Source organism: Doryrhamphus excisus, chromosome 5 (assembly GCF_030265055.1).
Source record: "Doryrhamphus excisus isolate RoL2022-K1 chromosome 5, RoL_Dexc_1.0, whole genome shotgun sequence".
Classification (NCBI taxonomy): Eukaryota; Metazoa; Chordata; class Actinopteri; order Syngnathiformes; family Syngnathidae; genus Doryrhamphus; species Doryrhamphus excisus.
In genome coordinates, this window is record NC_080470.1 from 8,058,318 (window position 1) to 8,064,317 (window position 6,000).

Genomic DNA, 6,000 nt, shown 5'->3' on the forward strand with positions numbered 1-6,000 from the left:
GAACAAGCTGAACAATTTGATGCTTGAATGGTCTCAATCGGATGAAAAATGAGTACAAAGGTACTAAAAAAAACTGGTGGAAAATAATACAAATAATAAATACAAATTCTGGTGAGCAAATATTGAGGGATTCACAAAAGGATTTGACCTTTTTGCAGGATTTGGCCTTTTTACAGGTGGGTAGGTGGTGGGAAAACCCATATGTCTCGTCATTGGGGTCCAAGGTAGCTGTGCGGCAAAGGTGCGGCTATCTCGCTTCCAGAAGGGGACAGAGAGGTGAGTTAAAAGTGACCAGGAACTTGAAAAAACTTGAACTTGAGTCAGAGGCACCAGATGGAGTTGCAGAGAACCTTCACTGGTGGCTGCACTGATGCGGAAAAAACTCTTGCAAAAACGTCAACATTTAATGTGAGAAAGTTTGTGTTTAAGATTAAGATTTATGAGAAAGTCAAGAACGCTATTCTACATACATGTCAGCGTGTGCCTGATGCATAGCAACATCGTTTTCGCAGTCTTAGGAAAATGTCTAACCAGTCGTATGTTAACTTTGCCAAGGAGAAAAGCATTCTTTTTTTTTTTTTTTACCAATGGTGTACCACATGTAAAGCTGCTGACTTAGCAACTGTGTGTGAGTTAATGTTGCTGGAGCACACCTCCGTTTATTTGAATGAGAAGAGGGTTTCCACATCGCAGCAAGCTGCAAGACTTGCTGATGAGTTTACGCTTACTCGTGAAACGGTTTTTGGAAAGTGTAACTTTGGTCCAAATGCGAACCCTCCAAAATTAAGACAGACAGAAGAGAGCTTGTCTGCCATAAAACCGGCTCCATTATTGCTAACTGTGAGGCATTGACGGCAAAAACAGCAAACGACGTTTGCCCAACAGCCAAAAGGGGTGGGCCAAGTTGATGCTTCTCCCAGAGTACTAAATCAGTCCAACACACCTCAAATACCAGACTCTTGGAAGGATTTTGTTTTTGATGGTTATGTGTTTGTTACAGGAAATGCTGCAAACAAACGTCCAGTTGAACTCTTGCAAATCACTAATCTTCTCCAGTGATCTTTGGTTGAATATTACATCTGAGACAATTATTGCAGTATGAGGTATGAAAATGGGTTTCGGACCTGCAACCTTACACATTTGTCATGTGAGGTCAGACTAAGTAGCTGTTCACAATGGGTGTATGTACATGGTTTCCAATTCACCAAGTTCAGTTGATTATGGGAAATAATATTGTAGGATGTGAAGTTTATCCCGGTCCTTTGGTGGTTGATGTTCCTCCATGTGAATCCCATGGTGACGTAGTTGAATGTCACCCAGACGTTTTTGTCGCCAGAAACCACAAAATGTTGATCTTGCTGACACTGTGTTTTCCTATGTGTCCGCTGTGGATGTCTTGCCCTCTAGTGGTGGCGTTGTAAGCAGCAGAGACTAGCCCACTGGTGCCCCTGAGGCTCTTGTCAAAGCTCAAGATAGTAACCCATCGTTAGCCAAGTACTAATCTGCTAATGAAAAGCAGTCAGAATTTGTTGAGAAAGGCATGGTGATGCCGCTCAACGTGTAACAGGTGCAGCAGAGTTTGTGGAACTCTGCGTATAGAAAGTTGCTACTTTGTGTTGTTCAGGTTACTACCAAGTGGGTCCCTTCTGTTCAAGTAAATATCAACAGAGTCGTGGATCAGCAGGTTTAGCTACTGTAAGTATTAAAATGTTGCTATTGTTGTTGTTCCCCATCATTATTTACCAGCACATACGGTACTGCAATTCCGTATGTGTGGAGCAGTAGACGTAGATGCAAGTGCTACTCAGGCTGCAGAAGTGTTGCTAAGGGGCACTGATAACAGTGTGGACCATCCAGTGAGCTCCTTTTACGCAAAGTCCAATCATGTGCGCTTTTCCACCATTGAGAGGGAGACCTTGACAATGCTCCGACTTTCCAACATTTTGAGGGTTAGAGTTTGGGGATTCTGCTTAGGAGGGAAGTTGAGACGCTGTCCCGTGGGTGAGACCTTTTCCAAAATTTCCATACTTTAATCCTATTTCAAAATAAGTGATAATTGTGATTGTTAGAAAGGGGCACTCATTGTAATCGGGAGGGTGTTACGTACCATACTGGGTGTGGTTGTTTTTGTGTTTTGTGCCTGTGTTGTTCTTCCAGAGTGGTGACACACCTGGAGAATGTAGTCCAGGTGTGGCTGATCAGGAAGAGGACAAGAGTGGCCCTCTTGGCAGGGTGGAATCCTGCTCAATGTGCTAGTTAATGAGTGGCTTTCACTGTGCTGTTTGTGCTCAAGCCACACTTTTGTTGCTGTGTTTGTTTAAGTTAAGTGTTGACTATGATTGTTTGGTGGTGTTTTTTTTGTTGTTGTTGTTTTGGGTTTTTTTTGCATTGCATTGTTATTTTTCTATACGCTTGGGTTGTTCCCAGTTTTGTGGAGATTGTTTTTCCTTTACAAGGGGAGTATGCAGTGATGGATAATTATCACCATCTATAGTTGTCATCTTGGCTATAAAGCAGGAGGAGCCTAGTGGTTAAATGATCAATTTTGGATAGCGCTACACATTTTCAGAGTTTGTCCTCAGGAACTAACTAAAACACAGTGTACACAGTATATCTACAAGCAGAACAGGCTCTGTGGCACGGTCCCACGACCCATGGGGAGCCCAAAGGATGTGCATTGGTGCCGTGAGGCATAGAGCCAGCTCGAGGCAGGAAAGGAAATAAAATGAGAGATGAATAATCTGACTCTAGTGATTGACAGAACCTGCCCTGAAATGCTATTCTTTTTAATTCTGTAAAAAAAATATTTGGCACTAAAATACACAAATCAAATTTTGCTTAGGGACCCAATATGGCCAGGGGTGGTCCTGAATATACTTACAGAAGTATTCAATTTGAGATACAGGCTGTGGGTCGAAAGTATATTAGTATATATTATATTTGTGTCAGTCAGTCCTTAGATGAACTGTAATTTCAGGATGACACCCTCCAATATAATGCTCTTAGTGAGATAAGGTGCAGCTGGGACATGAACTAGATGATGCATGCCTTTCATTATGTTCCCTCGCCTCAAAGTTCTTAAACAAGCTTGTGCTTGAGGTTTCTATTTGTACAATATGTGTCTGTCAAATTATAGCAATTCTCACAGCATGGTGAGTTCAAACCGCATACAATCATCTAATGAATCAGATGCTTAATGCAGAAAGAGAGATGAGAGTTTACAGGGTGTGATTAATTAATTTTTCATCTGTACAATCTGTACAATATTGGTTGACTTTTTTAATGTGCTGTCAGATGAGTTTGGAAGCAGTTTGGATCAAGAAAGCAGAGTTATCTGAGGTCATGGACAGACCTACTTTTTATGTACACTGCGGGATCCCAGCCCAACCGAAACCACAAAGCCAAGCCTGTGTACCGTTGCTGCAGGGTTTGTGTCGGGAAGAGCGATAATAAGGGATGTTTCCAGCGTCTTTACATGTCACATGACTAAGATCAAACAGCCCTTGACATTGAACATCCCATGGGAGGAATGTTTATCTTTGTCAAGAGCACCGGCAAAAACAGTCTTGTTGTGTCAGGAGCTCCTCACATCTAAGTATACACACCCACACATACCACTCGATTGCATTTACGGTCATTCAGACCTTACTCTTGTGAGCGTGTCAAAAGGGGGTATCTACAACATTTGAGCTCACAAAACACGGTTGGAACTCACACCCATGGAAAGAATGCACACCTGCTGCATGAATTTTACACAGGCGGCTCTAAGGTAAACATATATAATGCTTCCATTCGGAAGGAGAACTCCACTGGCATGTGATTGGACCAGGCCCCCTATACCAGATAATTACTACTTATGGAGTTTCTTTTATCACAAACTGTGGCGGCTATTACACACTATGGGATTTATACAGAATCAAATAATAATAATAATAAACCTTAGCCAAAATATGGTCATAGTTTAATTGTTTTGGACATTCTTGGCAGACAACATGTTGATTTGAGTGAGAAGAAGAGCAAAGAAGCCAAAAACTTACCACTTCCACATGGACTGGGAGGAGAAGTTCTTTTCACTCTATCATGTAGGACATGCCATGGCTAACTCCATGCAGTGTGATGGTAATCTCATGTCATGTCTCAATAATGGAACATTATTATTCTGACGCCTAGTGGCCAGAAAACTATGTATACCTTTGTCTGTCAATATTTTTTTTTTTACTAAGAATACGCCATTGTCAAACGGGAAACTGCACTCATTTACTAATTAAAACAACACTACACTAAATCCATTCTCTGGCAGAAAATAAGGCAATTAATGAAACATATTTTGTTTGTATGTTACAATCTACTTTCTCGTTCATGGATGGGAAATTATTTAACGGTGTGTTCACATGTGTACTTTCTGTTCTGGTCAAAAAGGACTAGAGTCCATTTGCTCGGTTAATTTGGTTTGTTTGGTCAAGTGTGACCAAACAGGCCAGACCAAATAGGGCCCGAGTTTGCCTTACAGATGGGTCTCGATTGACCTGCTAGGGTACTCTAGTCTTGAGTGAGGCAAGTGTGAACACTGACCGCACCCTATGGACCAACATATGATGTCACCAAATGCAACTCTAACCAGGCAATGCATGGCAACACCCAACAGAAAACTGAACAGTTAAGGAACAGTTCAATGTTAGGCCTGAAGTGTGGCTATAGTAGATAAACATACTGGCTTTTACTGTAGGATCCAGTATGTATCATCTATGCTACTGGCTAAGTGAAAAGGCTGCTTGTTCAGGTAGTTTTAGCATGGAAGAGTGATACTTTTAGTGCTGGAGTAATGTAGCTTTCAAACTAAGCCAGGTTAGTAGCATTAGTGTTTTGTTTTATGTAATTAAACAGATGAATGGCCAATAATAGCAGAGACGTCTTAAGCACCATTTAATGGGGAAACTGGTTAAATCTTGTTGCATGAGCGGGATGTTTCAATGTGTGTGTGACTGCGTGTTTTAGTGTGTTTCTGAACAAGCGCATATGTTTGGGGGCATGTGATTACACACTTTTGTGTGGGAAACCCAGGAAATCCATGCTCCCATGTGCCAGCATCCATTGTGTTTTGCTTCCTTCGCTCTGTCTTTCTCTGAGTGACTTCATGTTTAGCTCCAGTGTTTCCCTCTCTCATTGTGCCTCTAATGAGAAGTGGGAGGAAGTGTGTGCCAGAGGGTTTGCACTTGGCAAAGTTAACTGGATTCATTCTCATGAGTTGGCCAGGAAAGCTGTGTTGGTCAACCACAAGAGGACACACTGTACAGAACATTGACATAAAAATCATTCTTTTACAGTAAATAAAAGTAAAAGATCATGTTTGGTTCCAGATGGATAATGACTGGTGAAATGTACTTGCCTTTTAACGAGGATAATAAAAGTATGTACGCTGAAGATGGGGGAGGGTTTTTAAGTAGTTTCATGTCTGTACACAGAAGTACTCTATAGGCGTAGTCACACCTGTGCATGTTTGTGGTGTGCAGATTGGCATTGAAATATCGATATTTCAGATATGAGCTCTTCATGCTCTAAAATCATACTTCAGCCATTTGAGGGGGCATGTCTGCCACCCCGGTGAGGCAATTTACGTGATTGCAGAGACCAACTTATTCTCCTGCCAGCGTAGGCACCGGAACACTGAAAAACTAGCCAGGTTTTAGCCAGAAGGCAAAGAGGAAAATGGTCCAAGGCCACCACTTACGTTGTCTATCCTTTTCCACGTGTCCCATATTTACAACAACAGGGGAAATTGTTTTGTTTTCCTCACTGGACAGGTTGAATTTAGTTTTTCAATAGCAGCAGAAAGGAACAAAAACAGTTTGTACCTGTGCCATGTCTGTGGGGGGTTATCATCAGTCAAGCAGTGTTGTTGTGGATTGTTTTTCACAGGATTAATCATTTAGGGGACATCGACCTGCTCGGCTTTGAAGACCATTATGTCTTTTTGTGGGCACTTTATGGTGTTTTTTGACA